Here is a 20,969-nt window from a genome sequence, read left to right as displayed (position 1 = left end):
TGCAAATCTGTGTTAGTTAATATATATCATGTTTCAAGAAATGGGGGGGGGGGGGGGGGTTAATACACTGTTAATACCCTAAAGACATAATTTTTTTTTAATATTAATATTTAAAGTACATATATGGATGCTTTTTTTTTTTTCTCTTTACCAAAATGAATTTGAGTCTTAAAAATGATACAAGATAAATCTATGCAGTAAGGTCATAGCTGGGAAATAATGGTTTCTTTTTGTGAATCTTTTGCTTTTCATAAAATGTGAAGGGCATGCACTGGTTAACATTCTTGCATTCAGGAATTCTGCCCTTATACTTCTCTTTAATATAACTACCAATACCTCTTTCTCCAATCCAGTGAAAGTTTAGCAGTGCTTTTTTAAACATCTGTTATCCAAGGAATTGATTTGTCAGTATAAATACACAGTAAAAAAAAATGTAGTTTTCAGAACTAACTCTAAACCCTAGACTAAATTTGCTAAGGAACCTGCTTCTGATAACTTGAAGTCAAATATTTTTGGCAGACATATTTGTAGCAGCATGTGTGTTAAGTGTGTGGAGTTACCACTTGTAAGCAAAAAATACTTTATAGTCATCAAAGTAAATTTTGAAAACTGAAAAACTATTCTGTATTTTCAGATTTGTGATTTAGTACTTTGCTCTTTTCACAAACCAGTTTTTCCACCACAGGGAAAAATCAAAAAGATGTCTTCTTCAACTCCTCTTGCCTTTGTTTCTTCATTTAAAATCTGCATAAGATTCATTTTGCCCACAGTCTTTTCATGAGATGCATGACGTCACTAGGAAATACCATGTCCAGAGGCATTCCTATGCTATCAACCTGTGTTTATTTTTCCTCTGTAGCTGTGACCTCTTCAATTAGGTGGATGTAGAACCGTTGTGAGATCAGATGAAAGAGTTAAGAAACCCTGTGGAGAAAGCAGGAAGTTCTCCAGGTGCCACAGAGGCAGTGGTGGTCAGAGGTGTGGAAATGCTTGTGCAGGGAAGGGGTTGTAGATACCATTATATGTGCCAAATCTGTCAAGACTAATGATTAGTATTAGCAATAAGTTATGTGGTTATCATCAGAGGGTGGTGAAATAGTGACAGCAAGTTTAACAGGATGTTTATGTAGTTAATCCTTTGATCGATGTGTATAGTTTGTAAAGTGTTATGATGTTCCTGGAAATGTAAAGTCTTCAACAAGGCCACTAACATGAAATAGTAAGTTGGTCCAAGGGTAAAATTGCAGTTGTGTTATTTTTCATGGTGCCATGCTGTGTACCTGGAACATGCAACCTATGTTCCTGTTAGACAAAAACAGGATCAGGGAGGTCTGAAGTGAAAGAAACAAAAAGCACGGAGAAAACAGAGCTGCAGCTTCACCTCAGGCAATGCAGGCCAGAGGCAGTTGGGGTGGAGATGCCTGTTACACTGAAACTTCAGCTTTGAAAGACGGTGCCTGGGAGTGAAATGGGTCTGGGGACTGCTGTCTGGGCTCTGAGGGTGAACAGTGAGGGTGAACAGAGATGCAAGTTAGCTCTGGCAGGAATGACAAGATGCTGGATATGGCATGTGAGTCACCAGCCTGGTTTCCCTGGCCAAGATATGCTTTGGAGAAATCCCTGGTCAAGCTAGAAGACCAGACTGACATTAGGTTTACCCTAAGCGGTGTCATGTCTGTGTTTTTCTTTCTTTCATGCTCTCTAATCCCACGTTTAAACCTTGACTTTATTGAATAAACTTGGTGGTTTTCCTTTTATTCTTTTCTCCAGCATTCAAAGTCAAGCCAGGTGACTCATGGGTTAGGCTTTCCAAGCGCCAGGGCATGTGTTTCCCATACCACTTGGTGCAGAAAAGAAGCTTTGGGGGCACATCAGTACTATCTACATAGTGTGAAACATCTCACAGCAGCTAATCAGCACTAGAAGATGCTTTACAGTTATTGAGAGACTGAAGCTTGCCAGGGTGAGTACCCTGATGGGAACTCATACGCTGGTCACTTGAGCAGCCCTTTCTGACCACACTTTCTTTGCCAGCAGGAAGAGCTTCCAGGAATGGAAGGAAGTAACCACAACCTGCAGCCAGGAGCAGATGGTGGAAACAGACTTTCAAGGGCATCACGTCCCTGCCCTGCATGTTATGGTGTGTGAGTATACATTAAAAAGGAGACCTGGATATGTGGTGAAACAGGAGCAAAAGCGTGTGCAGCTCGTGTTGCACAGCCAACTCAGGAGGACCTGGTGATGCCATCAGGTGCTATTGCCTCCCTGTATTGTGAGAGGCATTCCCATTGCCAGATGCTCCTGCAGGACCCAGGCAGGATCAGCAGACTGTAAGTGCAAGAATACATTTCTTCATCGTCTGGTGATGCTGGCAACTAGAGAGCCTGGAATATTCTGGTCAAGCCTTCTTTCATCAGATCTTGTAATTGTTGAAACTCTCATTTATTTATTTTGATGTAAACAGAATTTTGTTCATACCAGACTACATTCTCAGCCACCATCTCTGTGATCATTATGTGCTATTTGGCCAAGGGAAAAAGACCTTACAAACAAATATATAGGAGTATTTCAAATCCCTACGTAGTTATTCACTAAGGGAGAGAGAGGGGTTTGTTTGTTTGTTTCTGCCTTTCCATTATAAGGCCTTGTAAATAAGACCCTTTTGGGAGATTCATGTTTGAGATGGCTGCTTTTTGAAGAGCAGCAATAAAAGACTTACAAAGAGGTTACATCATATTTAAATATCTTCACCTGTGCTTGACCATGTTCTCTGTTACCTCTCAGGTTCTTCTCCAAATGGCTGTTCACCTCAGTTTCTTTGCCCTTGTCAGGTTGCACAGGTTGTTTTGTGTTCTACTTTTTTTTCTTTATGTTTTGTGTGTCTGTGTGTAACCACATTCACTTCTGTCTCTGGCCCACCAATCCAGCCAATTTCTACCTCCCCTTTTTCTACCTGCTAGCCATTTTTATTTATTTATTTATTTTCTGTCTAGCTCTTCAAAAACTAACTCTTCTGCCAGTTTCATTGGGAACTTTAAATATTTCCAGTTACATGTAGCCTTGATTCTAGAGCTGTGACCCTCCCCGGAAGTATTCAGTCGTCCGTGGTCCAAGAGCTAGCTTTGATATGGCACAGCTGCAAAACCTTGGCTTGGACTTCTGAGAGAATTGCTTAATGGTGAGAAAGTACAGAGATGAGAGCCATGTAAGATAAGAAAGGGAAAACTGGAGGCAGAGGCAAGATTAGCGCAGCCATTTTCTTCAGCCTAATGGATTACTTTTATTCTCTAGTGCCAGGCCACTCAAACCCTTCCCTCTTGGGCCACTGGCTGTTAGATCGCACTCTCTGTATGAAACCTGATCTGAGCAGATCTCACTGGTGATGGGCTGAAGTTCTGTTTGACAGTTTAGGTGTTGAAAAAAGTGAGCAGAGAGAAAGTTAGAAAAAAAGAAATGCCAATGCCCTTGAAGGAAGGGCTAACAGTGATTTCTGTCCAGAAATAGATCTCTTCGGCAATGTGAAAATAGACCAAGTCTCTGTTCTGAATGCAGGTGTGAAGATCAATGCTGTAGCCTGACTTCTGTTCTCACTGACATAAAGCAAATATATGAGCCCAAATGAAGGTTGTGGTATAACAGTAGGATTTGGTTCCATGAGGTAAGGAAAGTGATTTGTTACTCAGGTGCTGATGGACAGAGGAAAAGATAACAGGAGGAAAACACCATATTTACATGAACTGGTTTTGCTGAAAAAATGGCTTAACGTTTCTCCTCTATCTTGTACCAAATCTGAATTTGCCATCATTTGGCTTTACTAGATTGAGATGGGTGTAGGGACATTTTAATTAATTTAATTTTTGTTTTATTAATAACAAAAAAGTCATGGCACATCTTGCCAGTTAAGGTCAGGATTTTTTCCCTCCTTCGTTTACAAAACTATTTTAATGCTATAATGCATTTCTTGGCATTGGCTGCTGGTTTCTGACAGAGCTATAATACTGATCTTAATGGGGTAGTCAGAAAAATACTACAATGTTAAACATACCTGAGACCCTGCAAACCTTTGCTGTCTGTCTAGCAATCTGCATTATGCACAGGTAGCTTTGGTTCCTGTGGAGTTTATGGTGAATTTTTCTTGTATGCTAGTTATAAAAATGAACAGTTCCGGTCCATTCTTAAATGCTGATGATACAAATTTTTGACTAATGGTGCAAGTGAGAGAGAAGTGGATCTGCTCCATCACTGAATTTTTGGTTTCTCACAGGGTTTCTACTCCTTTCTTTGCAGCTGGAAATTAGTTTGGATAGAAATAGAGCTGATGCTAAAGTATAAACCTCAAAGACATGTTCTTTGCTGCCAAAATGTTCCTCTGCCAAGGAAACACATAGGTGGTTGTTGTTGTTGTTGTTGTTGTTTTCTTGTATCATATGGCAATAAGAAAGGGAGCTTTGGGAAAAGTTTAAGAAGAAGAAGAGAACTGGGAAATTTATTTAATACTATTAACCTGTTATTCTATGTAACCATAATTCTTGAACTTAATATTAGAAAAGCTTGGTTGACAGACTAACATCACATTGCTTTTCTGAAAAAGCAGAACAGTTTTGTTTTGTTTGTCCTATAGGCCTGCCTTCTGCTGAGCTGGACAGTCAGATGGAGAGCTCAAAATTGCAGTTGCCAGAAGAAATGATCAGTAAAGGTACGCTTAAATTTATCAATGAGAATTATTTACTATATGCTTTTTTAATTAAAATGAATTTTAAATCAAAATGTGTACATGCACACACAGGTAGGCACTCCTAACACTTTAATGAGTACTATTTGACCTGTTTAGAGCTCTAATACGTTTTTTCAGCAACATTTATGCATAAATTCATGATTTTAAAAAAATATATATATTTAAATTATTTAGAAGATATGTGAACCCTGTTTCAGATATACCTGAAATGGTCTTTGAAGTAGCCCTACATAATAAACTGCATCTCTTAAAAAAACTCTCCTTTTAGTCTGCTGTTTTAACACCTTATTCTGTCTGCTTCTCTTATTCCTTTGTAGTTTTGAGCTTGGGGAAGAGTATCTACCCCTGAAATCACCTAGAGCTGATATCTGCTTTTATTTCTGGCTATGCCATCTTCACTGTGGTTGGGAAGATGTTTAACTCATTTCAAAGCTTTCTTGAGAACTTATTTCTAGAGGAAACTAAGCTTTTTTCTCATTCTTAGGCAATATATACCTTTGTGTTTTGGTTTCTGTGAGAAATGCAGCACTCACGGAAGCTCTTGAAGTAGCTGCTCTTGCTTATGCTTGTTGGAAAGGGAAGGAGGACACCAGGTGGTCACAAAAGCTCAGACACCTGAGTCCCATACCAACTTCCTTTGCAGTATTCAGCAAGTCTTTCCATTTGTATATCCTGTTCTTCCCTCTCTAAAACGAGGCTAATAACTTCCTTCCACCTTTTATGATTTCTGTAAGCTTGCTCCAGCAGACCTGAAATGCAGCCATGTGCAACTCAGCTAAATCAATAGTTTTGGTGCTTGCACAGTTCATGACTTTTCCTGCTTTTTAGTGACCTTAAGAAAGAGAAGTCCAAAAAGCTGGTAATATATAGACCCAAGTCAGAAAACATGCTGCTTTTTCTTCAGGGTTTGGATTGTACGAGGAGCACCATTATGTTCACAAATTGTTGTGAAGAGCAGACTTCGTGCTAAATACTGAAGTAGTTGTCAGCACAGGTAGGCACCTTGTTTAATGTCTGAAGGCGGGTTTCATCTTAAATCATTTCCTAGTAGGATTTTTATTTTATTTTATTTTTATTTCTAGTGACGTGCTGGATTTTCAATAATACCTGTTTTGCTGATGAAGGTAAGTGAGCCCTGATGCCTTCTGTATGAGATGGGATAGGGATTACAGGAACTCATGGTATTACAACAAGAAAGGCTCAGAAGTGGAAATCAGTCCATGACAGAGACTATAGACCAGAGATGGTGTAGTGAATGGAAGAACAGGACTTTGAGTAGACCTTCCTTTTGTTTCTTCTGGAAAAAAATTGTAAATTTAAGTATCAGCGACGTTACTTTCAATGTCAGTGTAGCTGAAATGTGTATTTACGTGCTAGCAAATTTATCAAAAAGAAGAAAAAGACACAGATCTGCCTAATCTAATCAGTATGTATTCTATATTAACAGTCCTGCAGATACAGTTTGAGATTTATTGCACTTATGCATGAGTCTGTGTATGTAAATACAGAGGATTGTAGATATGGCATTAATCTTAACTGAAAATCTCAAAATGCAAAGGGGCAAAATGGCTTTCCTCACTGCTGGCAGGGAGTCTACAGTAAGAGCAAGAAAGGAGACAGGATTTTAATGGCCGTGGCATTTACACAAAATCATGGACGTTGAGGTCATGCACCAGTGACATTGCCACTAATGTGTCTTGGCAGAGGAGGCATCAAAGAGATGGAGGAAGTGAAGGAGATGGATTTAAAAAAAGCCTTGGTCCTTGAAGAGACCTGTCTGTAGCTCTGTGTGTCTGCTGCTGTAGACAGATTACCTGACTTGTAGGTCAGTCTTGTCCCAGTGTGCATTAAAACTGTCCGCCTGGGAGAGGCGGTTGTGTCTAGGCCTCTGTCTAGAGTATAGTGGTAATGGTGGTTGTTCTGACAGGGACTTACAGTTTCCTAAACTCAAAAAAAATTCAATATCACAGAATAGTTTGTAACGTGGGATAGCTGCAGCAATAAAATGAGAGAGGCTGTTGTTCCGGATATGAGAAATAAAAATGTTTTTTTTTTTATGGTCTCCCTCCTGCTTCCAGACAGGGCATGTCAAAATTTCCTTCTTCCTACTTCTGGTCTTCTGAAATCTGCAGACAGCAGATCCACTTTTTAAGGAGTATGGGAGCAAAATGCTTTGGTGCTTGGATTATATATCTTTGATGGATATTGCTGCAGCTCTACCGACCAGCACCGAGGGAAAGGCCAAGAACCTATCTACTTCTTGGCTACCTCCACCTTCATTTCTGCTCTAGACCTCAAATCAGGCATCTCACCTGGAATGGACTGACTAGGGTCATCCATTGTCATACAGAATGTATTAGCGATGGCTTATTTTGGGAGTAGTGATGAAATCCAAGTTTCTTCTCACTTCAGGATAAAATGATTATGATGCATCTAGTTCAATTACTGCACACTGGTGTTTCTGCTTTCTGTGGTAATATTCAAAAATTTTTGTATTTGTCTCACTGAGTCTTGATGGTACTTGAGACTGAAGACTCTAAGTAACGTTTTAATTGAGCTTATTATTTAAATGCTATTTTATTCTAGTTCCATCTTTATTGTAGGACTTTTTGCGAAGACCAACTCAACAACTCAAAACACAGAATTATTAGGCCTAAAATAGCTGAAGAAATTGTTACATGTTAGTCTTTTCTTCACAGTACATCTTGGTAGTTTCTTAAATTTACTGCTTATGTTATACCCTTAATTTTAATAGGAACTGGATTGTAGTTCCCATTGGAAAGTTTGAGAGTTCGCTGGTGGGAATAGGTGGCAAAGAAGGACCTGCAGAGCTAGAACTGGTGTCTGAACAGTGAGATTTGGTTTGCCAGGGCATAGCTCAGGAAGGTCACTTCAAACACGCTTTCATTTCCGTACTCTGCAATGTGCTGTATTTAGAAAGTGGCAGACCATTACTCCTGAGCACACTGCACAGCACACACAGGGCTGATGTTTCACAGTGTCTCTAAGGGTGGTGGTACTTGTGTTAGGTGGTGTGTTGGATTCCCTGGAGCCGACACTTAACAGAGCAGAGCATTTTCTGCTAAGTGTTCTGGGCTGGGATGTCCAAGCGGTAGCACAGCTGTTGCCAAATATTGTATTCCTTCTGGATATTAACAGTTGTACCTCTGTCTCTTCAAGGACGTGATGGTCATGGTTACGTTACATCCAAGTATATTCTTGCCGTTCTTAGAAGTTCCTATATAGAAACCAAAGACCTATAAGGACTTCCTTGTTCTGCATGTCTCTTTTTGAAACCATCTTTGAATTAGGGAAGTTTGTTTTTCTTTATTTTAACCTCATTATCAAGAGCCCTTGTCAGCATTGACACAGGACTCTGATGCATTAACCTTCCAGGATGAAATTCTCCGGGACTGCTTTTTACGCAAAAGGGTTTTGTTTTAAAGCACTTAGTGTGAAAATGTTTCTGTTGTTTCCATTTACAGAAACAAGTCACCTTTGACCAGAAATGGAAAACTTCAGTATAGAAGATAACAGTACAACAAAAAAATGTCTGTGCGCTGTCACCGCCTTGACTTTGACAGCAAAAGCTGTGACTTTTAGGGTTTTTCCATAAGTTGTTAGAGAAAACATTTTGACTGAATTGGGCCAGAGGAAAAGAAAAAAACAACTTGTTAATCAGAAAACAGAATGTCTTTCCTTTGGAAAATTTTGGTATCATAAAATGTTTCTCAATGAAAATGAGAAAAATTCTTTTGTTTTCCTTTGCAATTAAAATGTTTCAGGTGTCATGTGAAATAAGTTGAACTTTTCAGAGTTGTCAGAATCTCAGTAGGATGACTGGGAGTGCTTGCACTGTTGTTTATAGCAATCCCAAAATGAATTCCCTAATCAACCTGTAGCTATTTTAAACCAGTAGAAGATTCATCCTTAGCAAATATGGACTGCTGAATTAATCCATTTTGCTCATTGGCATATGACTGTTTTCCTGCTTCATATTTAATTATTCCTTATCCTGGAGCACAAAACGCATTTTGAAACATGCCTTTTTGCTGTCCAGAAATCAACACGACTGCAAATTAGCTGTTGGTTTTTGACAGCATTGCCTTTCCCTGGCCCCAACAACAAAACTGGAAATGACTTTAAGATGGTGTCTTTTCCTTTTAAAGTTAGAATACACTGATTCAGTGGCCATGCAGTTCCCCTTCATTGCACTTTCTTCTTTCTGCCAGTTTTTTTTTTTAAATAGTCAAGCTCTGCTCACATTGTTTGCACTCCTCAATGATCATAGCATCAGTGGCCATGAGTACAGCCATAATTCCCTAAAAGGTATTAGCTGCCCTGTATTGCTAGTGATCATGGGTTTCAGAGAAACTGGTCAGGCATTGTGTTGTCAGTCCCATGTGCTCTAGGAAGCAGCACTTGTGAATCGTTTCTTTGATGTGAGATGCCTTTGAACCTCACTGTGTAGCCTATGTTTTGGCTGCAGTGAAAGAAAGATGACCTTGGTGCAGGCTCCACTCAGAGATGACTGTTGAAGAGGCAGCACCTCTCGATTGACCACTGGGTCTGTCTTAGTGCCTGGATGTTTACAGTCAACCTCTGCTCCCTCCCTGTCTGGTGGATATAACACTCAAACCTTGCAGTGTGAGGGGCTATGAGCTGTGAAGGCACCTCATACCAAGGCGGGTGCCCTGCGGAGCTGGCTCGTGAGAATGCCTGCCCCAGGCATGGCAGGTCTGCAAGATCTGTGATAAAGTCTTCATCTCCAATGGCAACTGGAGAAATTGTAACGTGCTCTTCCCAACAGCTGCTCAATCCAAGTTTCAGCACCCATTCCAGCTGTTGACAATTATACTCTCCCTGTAGCCCTAGTTAGATGTGGTGTTTGTCACAACAGATCTAACCTGTTAAACAGATACTGCTTTTTGCTCCAGTGGGGATGCTGTAAGTGACAGAAAAAATGATTTGGTGTATGGTAGATAATGTTTCCAGATTTGTTAAATTCACCAGCTGCTGTGGGATTAAAGATGTCATAGAAATGTAAAGTGCTATTATTCATCCTAAAAGACTGTCCTGTTTTCCTTAAATATATAAATATATATATACACTTTCCTGCATTTTGCACTCCAGTTTGTTTCTTCAAGTCCCATTGTGGAACTACTATTAATTAGTCTTTTACCCTAGGATATCAACACCATCAATCACAAAGGACATTTTTCTGACCTCTGTTAGGCACTTAACAGTTTCTGACCTAACCTACTTCTTTAGTTACTTGAGCTTTCTGTCTTCTGTTATTAATTTCAAGGCAATTTCAATTTTGGTTCTTTTCACTGAAACTCTTGCTGAGTTTAAGCATGCAAATGCATTTCACAGTATTTGATGAGTCTAAATAATTTGTCTGGTTGTACTTGCTTGCTTGATTTACTATATTTCTCCATGACCCAGGATTAATTACAAACAGCTGAAATAGAAAGTCTTGAAGAACAAATCCTGATGTGAGTGCATGAAAGAGAGATACGAGACAGCAGCTCAGTAAACCACTGGCTTGAGGCTTAGTTGTACCTAAATGCTGTCGTTCATGGAGCCAACCCAAACCATCAATCAAAACCCTGTCAGTCTAAACAAATCTGAAGCTTGAAAAAGTTTGCTTTAGTTGGCATTTAATTTTCTTTTGGTGTCCAATTCCTAGCTTTAATCAGAATATCTTGCACAAAAATGGGTTCGAGTCCAGCTCTGCAAGGTATTGTGCATAGTGGCCTGATCTCAGAGAAGTTACGGCTCCAATAAGAATGAACAACAGCATGAACAGAGTGAACTTTTCCCCAGAAAGGTCAATTGAATAGTTTAACATGTCTCCCATCATTTCATAGAACATCATTTATGTATGCGTGTAAGAATAAAGGGAACCCACCTGTGGATGTTAGAGGGCTGATAATTTTTTTTGGCTTATGTCACTTTAAAAGACACTTAAAAAACAGTAGTGGTAAAACATATCAGTTAACAAATTATGACTCTAAGTAGATTCTGAAACTGTAAAGATACTGTATAGTGCTTCTGGAACTACATAAATTTTTATCTGAAAGCCAACTTTTATGGAAAAAGATTGTAAGACAATCAGAAACTCTGTGCCTCATGACGCATCTAGAACATTAACATAATATTTTTAAGGGAAAAAAAAGGTAACCTAATGGATCACATCATTAAGGTAATAGATACAGTGAGCAAGGAAAAAAAATACTACGTAACTGTTAAAATGTCTCAAGTATGTGTTGTTTGGTGGATTTGAACGTGGAGCATAAAAAACAATGTAAAGAGCTATAGTTTGCTTTCAAACCTGTCTATGATCAGTAGATCATGGAGATCAAGTCAACCGGTGGACCTGAAAAAGAAAGCACCAGGGTGACAAGACACAACTGCCTGTGCAAGACAGCAGCTAATACTTGTTTTTATTGGCATCTTCAGAGGGAGGAGTAAAACCTGTCAAGTCAAATAATTGAATGGGAATAGGGTGCTTCAACAAGTAATGGAAAAATGATCAACATACAGTATCAATGTCCAGAAATTTACATATGAAAACGATACCTTAATTTTGGCTTTTATAATACAATGTGAAACTGTATATTGTATGTGGTTTTACTGTTTTTTTCAACTGAAGTGCACATTAATTTTTTTCTGTTCTGACATAATACTCATTTTATTGTAACATATGCATCATATCTTTGGGATATTAAATGCCAAAGTGATCTTTACTTGGAAATCTAGGCATCCAATTTAGGCAGTGCTGCTGTATTCTCCAGCATTTCTGGATTGTTTATATGTACGCATTTGCCATACTTGTAAGTTCTGTGTCTGTAGGTGAGTTTTCATCATCTTTAAAAGAATCAGTAAAAGAGCTAATGATACTGGTTGTTATTAAACTTCCTCTTAAGCATCCTGCTCTACCACTTCATTTTCTTTGCTCATACCTGACAAATCTGATAGGCGTATCCGAGTGCATAGGCATCCAGGCTAATTTACAGACACACTCCTCACTGTGGCCAAAAGATAAGTGTTTAAAAGTTGCAGTTTGTGTTTTTGGCACAAAGATGTGCTAAACCTCATCTGATTAAATTTGGTTTAAATTTAATGCACCAAGCAGGAAGAAAAATATTTTGATTTTTCAGAAGCACTGAAAGTTGAATAACAAAAACAAATCAGGAAAAAAGTATATGAATATGTAATTAAAGAGTGTATTACAAAGCAGATTTATCAGAAGGAGAGAACTTAATGGAACAAATCAACTCTAGCCATATTTTATTTTTTTGAGTGATGGAGTGTTCAATTTTGTGTTAGGTTCTAAAGGTTCTTTACATTGTTGGGTGTGTAATATATAGGTGTGCCAGTTTATATTGAAATAGACAAAATACGGACCAGCAAAGAAACTGAAGGTAGCCATACAGTATATTCTTGTGTATGTAAGCATGTTTTATATGCATACACTGATGATTGTTTTCTCCAGGTGCTGGAATCCTTCTGTCTAATTTTCTGACAGTTGCTTAGAGTCCCAAAATCCTTTAGAGGTTGCACTATTTTCTTGTTGCACATGGAAGTTCTTCACTCAATACACTGTTTACTTTTCTACCTCCTGTTAGGAAACTGGGCTGTTGAGCACCAGGATTACCACAAGCATCTGAGATGAGAAATTTAAGCTTTGCGTAAAGCCATGCTAGCTGAGACAATCCTCATATTTGTGGAAATACTTATCATTAGCAGTAGTAAAATCCTGAACTGAAATTCAAGAAGCTATATAAAGCTAGCTGTATTCTCATATATATTTAGAGGAAGTTCCCTCTGCTTCTTTTGAGCCCTTTTTCTCCAGATGAAGATCACAGCCTCAGAAACCCCCTTCATTCACTTTTTTTTTTTTTAAAAAAGGTGACCACCAAAACCATATATATTGAAAATATTGTCAGTACATTGCAGAAAAAAATATAGGGATTGAAACCTGTTTGTGATAGCTTTCTGTCCAAAACAGCGTGTAAGAAAAAGGGGCTCTTGAAGAGAATGTCTGCCACCTCATCCTTTGACTTTTCATCACTTTGCAGAGCCTCTGAAGGTCTCCGCTTTACGAATGTGACACCAGTGAGGTACTGTAAGGGAAGAAATTCCGAGACCACGCTTAGTGCTGTCCCCTTTATTTTTTGTGGTTACTCAAGCATCCCCAGGTCAGGCGATGCGTTGGTGTTTGAATGCTGAGCCGTAAGCCTGAAGACGAAATTTCAGTAACTGCAGGGCAGCAGCTACACTTGACACCCAGTCTGTGTTGCTCAACAGCCCAGAAAAAAGCCAGCTGTAGGCTTAGCGCGTGGCTGCCCACGCGTGCAGTGTCACAGAACTACCCTTGCCCAGCTGCATGGCTCCGTGGGTTGCAGAGATGGAGCTCAGAGTAGGCGAGGAGGGAGCGTGAGCTGGTTTTCGGGGATGGAGGGGGAGAGCGGGGGGGCCAGCTGCTGCTTCCAGCCACCTAAAGCGGGGGGGAGGTCACAGGGAAGGCAGAGCCAGGCTCCTGGCAGCGAAAGCATAAAGAGGGTATGGGCATCAGCGGCTGTGAGAGAAATCTCAGACGCCGCCCTCCGCTGCTGGCTGCCCACCCAGGACCGTGGGGAGCAGGTACGGTGGGGGGAGGATGCTGAGCCCTGGGGGTGAGCATTTGGCTGGGCTGAGACAGAAACTGCCGGCTGGAATGCTTTGGAGAGGCATAAAAAATAAAAAGAGGAAAAAAAAGGAGAAAAAAAGAAAAGCAAACATTTTTTTTCAAGTCATTTTTTTTTTTTCTTCCCCCACTTTTAAGGGTTGCAGTGGGGCCATTCAGGCTGAATAATGGGACGAGTGGTTTGCTGGGGGCCAGTGCTCCAGTTCGATATGCTGGCAGAGCTGTCAGGCTGGAAGCAGAGGAGGGCTGGTCGCCCAGCAGCTTTTTAAACGCCGGGGTTGTGGATGCTCTGCAGGATGAGCTGCAAGCTTGGCGGTCCTGCGCGGAGCAGCCACGCGGAGGAGGGAAGGGAGATGCTTTCGTCTCAACCCGAAATGTATGTGCCGGGAGGAAGGCTTCAGAAAGTGGGAGCTGGGCAGGGAAAAGGGAAGGGAGCCTCTCTTCTGCTTTGCTTTCTAAGGAGTGCTTTGAATGAATTGCTTGTCCTTTAAAAGAAGAAAAATATCTCACTGAAGTTGTTTTGATTTAATGAATTCTGATTATGTTTTTGTGCAGCTGAGCCAGATCTCCCCAAAGGAAAATGGATTTCTTTGTAGTGTTGTGTCTAGATTTTTAGCATAGATTTGGAGTTTTGGTTGATGTGAAAACACCGGCTGTGCAGGGGAGGATGTAGCAGGTGATTGCTCACGCTGGGACTTGTTGCATCATCAAGATCTAGTTGATTAAACCTTATTGTGACCTGGTCATTAATGCTCAGAAAACTGTAATGAAAAGAGAAATATTGAATGAAGTCCTAAAGCAGATTTCAGAGTTGTTATCCTTTCGTGGAACTGATTAATGTAAAGTGACATAAATGGCCTGCTGTAGGAAGGTTTGTCAATTGTTCGTGTTTAGCAAGGATTATTTGAAAACGTTCATAAAGAAAAGAGGATTTGCTTGTGCATTGAAACTTAGTTATGATGCAGAAAACTGTGATGCATCAGCAACCCACGTATGAGGAATTGGTGTGCCACTGTCCTTATGTCCCTCTGTCTTGTATATCCCTGACCTTATACCTTTACAATAAAACATGTTGACTTCAGGGATTGAAGACTTCCTACTAAATCTTTGATAACTTGCTTGTGCTTAACTTCATGCCCTGGCATTCAGCAAAGTCTACCAAGATTATTTGCTTCTTTCTCTATCAACAGCTCTCACACAAACAAGTTTTAAGAGTGGGAAAGAAAGAGTTTGGGAATGAGGTGGGAGAAACTCCAGCTTTGGAAGCTATGGATGTCATCTCATTGCAACAAGTCATTGTCCTGGAATAAATCAGAAAGAAAGAAGTTGGGGCCAGCTTTCGTGGAGCCCTCTGAAGCTTAAGTGACATCTAGACAGCTAAATAAGGGGCAAACAAACAGGAACTTGAGCATTTAAATCTCAATTCCAAATCAAATCTTTTAAATGCACTGAATGCACTCTGGTGCTGCTGAAGCTATTAATTTCTAATTGATTTTTTCTTTTTTAATAACATCTTTACCGTGGTGGCTGTGAGAGTTATGTGTGCAGTTAAACTTTCTCCAAAGTTTCCTAGGAAGTCCAAGTTTGTTCCCTGTCATGTGCTCTGCACCTTGAACTAGTTCACCTTCTGTGTTATTTTTTCTTGCCATTATCTTAGCCATGCAAAAACATGAGTATGAACAAATATACCTCAGTAAGGACATGAAGGGGTTTAGGGCTAAAAATTTTATAACATTGTTTGCCTGCCTTGCTTTTAGGAATTTCAGAGGTTGCAAATTATCCCCCACAAGATGTCCCAGTGTGCTGGGCTGCCAGCCCACAGAGAGGGTGCCTGCTGAAGGATGGTCTGCCTGACCCAACAATTCTTGGCCAAGCAGAATTTCAAGCAGAATTCACTGCAAATGCCAGATTGGGCCCAGAATAAAAATATGTCTTTGCATAATATTACAGGCAGTCTAATGAGGCTGACAACATTCCTGAACCACAAGAGCATGACAAAGCAACGCTGCTAATGAGGTGATTCAGCCCTTGGTATCAACATAACCAAGAGTTTCTCAAAGTTACACAAACATAACAAGAAAACATGGAGCTGCAAGACATTGCAGCTGCAATACAGGCCAAGCTCTTTCATCCCTGAAAAACAGAAAACTTATTACTGTATTAGAGTGAAGAAGTCGCTTGTAGGGCAGCTGAGGGACAAGTGGCAGGCTGACTTGTACAAAATGGTTGTACTCTATCAAAGCACTCAAAAATAATTGCAAAATGTTGGCGTACCCTAATAGAAAGCTCCATAAACAGGCAGATGGACCTTTCTGATATTTACCATGCAAATGGACAGAGTACTGTGAGAAGCAGATTCATTTAGTGGATGATGAAGACCAGAAGACATGAATTCTGGGTGAGGGTATATGCCAGATGCACATGAAAATTTGCAGACTGCCATCAGCACAGCTGTGCTGCCAGAGAAATTTCTGGTCAGATGAAATAAAGACCATGCTAATTGGATGATGATGCACACAGCTTAAACAGCTGAAGCCAGAGCTGATAGAGCAATGGGGGGAAGAACTACCACTGAGCATGCTTTCTTTGTGCCCTAATAAGTTAGCAATGACTAAAAAAGAACTTAATCTCGCATAAGAGAGAAATTTGTTTTTGAATTATAAAGAGGGCAAAGTATTTCTACTGAGCCTTCTGCAGACAATGACCCTTGTGATTGGCAAATTATGCACATTCTTCAGGAAAAAAGTTAGTTTTTATATACCTGATAACTTCTGCTATGATTTATTTACTGAATCTTCTGCTAATATTCAAATCATGTAGCTGGCTAAACCTTCACCATTATAGAGGAATTATTACTAAAGAAGAAAGTAAATATGGTTTAGTAACATACAATGTTGGCTTTACCATCCTTTCCCTGACATAAAAGGACCCTTGCTTTATTGCATTCCAGTAAGATCATTGCACAGAAGACTGAGAATTAGCAGATGAAGGGTAGAGGTGACGGCAAGAGTACCAGAGAGCCCCTGGATTAATGCCATTGATTGGGAAAACTCTAGTAACGCTGCACAGGTAAGTATCAGCCAGTTACTCGTAAAGTAGCTGATGAGGAAAGGCAGGTTGTCCCAAATGCTAGAGAGTTGCCGTTGTGTATTTGCAGTCCTTCCTCAGCAGAGCATGAGGCTGCAGTGTGATGGTGTCCTGGGTAATGCTTCAAGACCTTTAGGTAGTCCATTTGAAATAGAATCATTTTATAATCAGTGATAAAGGCTGTGAAATTGCTTTTCAGGGCTGTTATTAGCTCAGTGTTTGTTGTGATCAGATGGTTATCAACACATCTGATCACAACAAAACAGAAATAAAATACTTTTCTGAAATAAACACAAATAAATTATTTTTCTGTAGTTGGGTGGGCTGAGAAAGGTGCAGCATGGGCTTGAATGTGACATGAGGGATGAGCAATACATTGTTAGACTTCTTAGTTTGTTTTGGGAAATTGTCTTGTGCATATTACTTCACCAGCTTGGTTATATGCTTTTTAAAAAAGAAAGGTTCAGAAGGAGCTGTTTCTGTCTGAGATAAGAGGCAAGAGGCATGCCCCTTCCCCCCCCGCCCCCCCCCCCCAATAAAAAAAGTGGGGGCTTCTATGGCTTTCCGACTTGATGTAGTAAAAACGGTTAGTTGAACCTAACTGGCTTACGGTCTTCTTCTTTTGTAAAATGACATTTTCCTCTAAAATCAGAGAAGGAAGCTGGCTTCGTGCTGAGCTTCTCTCTTCTGGTAGCTCATAACAATGTTTAAAGCTGATGTTGCAAAGGCAATGTACCCCATGTCTAGGTATTATTGTGCAGATGTAAGATGATGCATGATACATAGAAGTGCTAATTCTTTCATTGTTTTTTTAGGGTCTTGAAGTGGTCCGTGGAAGTTATTCAGAAGAAAAGATAGTTCTTGATGTAATTAAAATGAGAAATCACATTAAAACAACCATGTTGTTATCCCAGTGTTTCTCCAGATCAAGCTAAAGGAACTTACTTTCATGTGAGATGTTGCTTCCTCCAAGATGAGCACTATCAGGAGATAATTAAGGAGTTTTTGAGGTACAGAAGTCACTTTTAATGTACATACCTATTCGTGCCAAACATGTCAAAGCATGCTTCATTGTTTAAGTATTTTTTTTAATAAAATACTGTAAATAATAAAGGACCAGGAGTCCTTTGGTTGCTGCAATTGCTCTTTAATTACGTTCGTATTGCAGTTTCTTATCAGTTTGTCACTGTTGTTTAAATCTTCCTCTGAAATATGTCTTCAGTACTGTAACAGCTTGCTAATCTTATATAGATTTGCCAATCACACTTGTTCTTTCTAAGTTTGTTCCCTTAGCAATGCTAAAGAGGCAGGTTCTACTAAGGGGGGATCTAGACATTATATTACTTACAGATTTACCCGCCAGGCGACTCGAAGCACAATGATTGTGGTTGAGGGTTTGTTTTACTATGTTTTGGGGAGCTAGGGGAGGTTGTACTACTGCCAGATTGCAGAACCTGCATTCATTTGGCAGTGAATGCCTCTCTTTGCAGAGATAGAAATTCTGATTGCGCGGGTTGCTTTGAATATATCTCACCTGTTTATTTACTTCTCTTCCCAGTCATCTTCGTTATCTGTGGTGGTTTACTATTGTAGACATAGTCTAAAAAATTTCCACTAGATACTCTAAACACTAACTTTGTCTCACTTGTTAGACCATTGTATTAAATAGTGTGCTGGTTGTAAAGTGAAACTAGGAAATGAATTATAAAATATCACAAAACCAGATTTTCAGTGATTCTTAGGTATCTAACAGTGCAGATGAACACCATGTATTTTCAACAGTACAAGAGAAGAGTAGCCACCAGTGCAATCAATAGGTGTGAAGTGCCTAAAAACCCGTTTTTTCATGCAGGACTTAAAGCCACAGTAGGAGAAACCGCTACAACTGAGAGCAGATGCAGAGCGCTGCAGTCTTCCTATCCAGGAGTATGGTCCCTGTACAGATTTCATATCTTAAAGCTAGTCTACAGCACCTAGGGGAAAAAACAACTTTATAGGCTTATTTGTTTTTTTGTTGTCTGTCCTCAGTTCCTTGTGAAAATATAAGAAAGTAGATAGAAAGGCTTTCAGTTTACTGAGATGGAATACCTGTCCTTAAGTAATTGAAATTATATTAAATTTTACTTATGCCTTTATAACATATTTTTTAATTGTATGGTTTGTGAGGTTGTGTTCATGGCATGCTGGAATATTTTAGGTTGGAAGTGTCATAGTCAAGTCCCACCTCTTGCTACAAGGAGAGATAGCTTTAATATTTTGAAATTGTCTTGTGGATGAAGATTGTGCAGCCTCTCTGTTTCAGTGCTTCACCAATCTCACTGAAAATTCTGCCAGCTGCAACTTGTCAAGCAAATGGAAGCAAGCAGATGTTGGATGGGAATAATCCTCAGCTTATAATGATTAGGTATTCCTTTGATCTAAACAGGAATCAAATGCTGCAGAGTTCATAAGAATATCAAAAGTGTGCTTGAATTTAGCAGACCAATGTGCACGTGCTGTATTTCCAATGTTTTTTCCCTGAGCATCTGCTGCCAGATGCTGTCGGTTGTAAGATATGGGAGCTATTAGACCTCTGGTCTGACTCATTTTAGCAGTTTTCATATACCCAAACTTTCATGAAGGAATGATGCAAATGGCATCAGAATGGTGGGGGTTTGCTTTAAACTGCCCAGCCACCCTACTTGCAATGACCAAAAAATTTTTTTGGAAATTTCCCTAGTTGGTGAAGAATATCTCTCGTTTCAGGCCTTCAGTTAACAATATTTCCCGCAGCAGAACAAGCAGGGAAATGTAGAGAGCAGATTCTTTGGTAAAACTGCAGTTCTTTACACTCAGCTAGTAAAAAGTGCAAGTAAAGAATAACTGAAATGTAGCTAAAAGAGATGTTCTGACTGCTATCATTAAGCTTCCTTCATCATTCACCATGCACACTTCATCATGAGTTACGGAATAAAAAATACAGAACAGATAATCCAGCAGCGGAGCAAACAGGCATATTGATGTAAAATATCAGTAATATGTATTTTTAAAAGTAGCATCAGAAGGATTATATGGACTATTACTCTGAGTCATCGACTTGTTGCCTTAATACTTTTGTTAGTAGGCATTTTCATTTTGAAATCACTCTTTGAAAAGCCAATATCAGTTCTTGATTTACTTATTTGTTTGATTTATTTATTACAGAAAACTTAAAAATAAACATGTTTTCATGTGATCTCCTTTAAATTGCAGGATCCACTTCACAGAGCAGCTCTCACACACAGATGCCCTGGCAGCAGCTGAGCAGGCCTCCCCAAGAAGCTGATCAGTGCAATGAAAAGACTACTGATATCTAGAGGAAATATATAAAACCAGAGGTGGCTGGTGAAGGATTCACTGTGGGTTTTCAACAGTAAGGAAGAGTTTTTGTTTTCTCTCTCTTTTTTTTTTTTTTTAATAAAATGCAGAAGTATGCATTCAAGCTCTTTGAAACCTCAGAGCAGGATGTTATATCTGCTGTCAGAGATTAGAATTTCAAAATGCAGTGCTAACTTGTGTAGATTGACAAAGGCAGTTCTTTGCATGCTCACGTTAAAACAAGTAGCATGTGAGCATCCCCCAGCATTTATATGCTACTGCTGTAGTGTATAAATGATTTCTCCCTGAAGACTGCAAACATTCTTATACTAAAGAATATCTCTGATATCACATTTTAGCAACATAGGCTTTTCTTCAGCACACTTAACTCTAAAAAAAAAAAAAAAAATAATAATCCTGAATTTTCCACCTACTGTCTTGCTCTTACCGTATGCTAGCAGTCATCCATTCCCTCATGGACAAAACAAACATGCATTGAACTGTGATAGTTCAGATAATTTTGATGCAGTACTAACATTGATTAGATTCGTTCAGTCTGCTGCCTCCCTGGGCACATATAGCTCTTGTTATTTGGGGTGCTTTTGAGCATAGCATCAAGAACATTTTGAAGGTGTCCAAGAGGACGATATGGTGAGAGTCCCAGGGTTCACGTTAAGCAGCTGGCTGTGCCAGCGTGCAAGTCTGTGGGAGGTGGGAAGGGGAAGATGGACTTCACCCAGCTCAACTGAGTGTTAACAGCCTCTGGTGATAGGCTTTTACTTCCTTGATCTTCAGAAATGCTTAAGTCATGGTTGAGCTTGATTCTTTCAGGTTTTGCACTCTCAGGTTAGATTTGGGTGTGTTTAAATAGAATGCAGATTTCTGTAGGGGAAAACTTCCTGAAGACCTGGTTAATGATAGCTTTCTTGGTTATAAACCCACTGTTGTACTGGAACACAATTATTCTCAGAAAATGTGCCTTTGGTATCTTTGAAATTTCTAGGTTAGGGAAGAAAAAAAAAAACAAAAACTTGCCTTGAGGGTTGGCTATAGGAACTTGGGTTAAAGCAGTGAAAAAAAATGTGCTTGTTACTTGCCAATGTTTCTCCACAAATA

At 39.6% G+C, this 20,969-nt stretch overlaps 1 protein-coding gene across 9 annotated transcripts in view; it reads left to right on the top strand.

The window, feature by feature from the left end:
* The first annotated feature begins 1,798 nt into the window (after positions 1-1,798).
* Positions 1,799-20,969, top strand: part of LOC310898973 (melanopsin-like) — a 53,176-nt gene continuing 34,005 nt past the window's right edge. Inside the window, exons 1-8 of one of the 9 annotated variants that reach the window (XM_083834794.1) lie at positions 1,799-3,658; positions 4,622-4,696; positions 5,640-5,729; positions 5,818-5,859; positions 13,569-13,806; positions 16,381-16,499; positions 17,333-17,527; positions 19,749-19,908. The gene's annotated coding sequence lies outside the window, so the exon portion shown is untranslated. Of the gene's footprint in view, positions 3,659-4,621; positions 4,697-5,639; positions 5,730-5,817; positions 5,860-13,263; positions 13,388-13,568; positions 13,807-15,404; positions 16,298-16,380; positions 16,500-16,541; positions 16,654-17,332; positions 17,528-18,714; positions 18,922-19,748; positions 19,909-20,969 lie in introns of those variants that run through there. The other 8 variants (XM_083834796.1, XM_083834792.1, XM_083834793.1 and 5 more) reach the window with 8 other exon arrangements.

This window comes from Anser anser (genome assembly GCF_964211835.1).
Source record: "Anser anser genome assembly, chromosome: 4".
Lineage (NCBI taxonomy): Eukaryota > Metazoa > Chordata > Aves > Anseriformes > Anatidae > Anser > Anser anser.
Note: the sequence above shows the minus strand (reverse complement) of the source record. Positions and strands in the feature narration are given on the sequence as shown.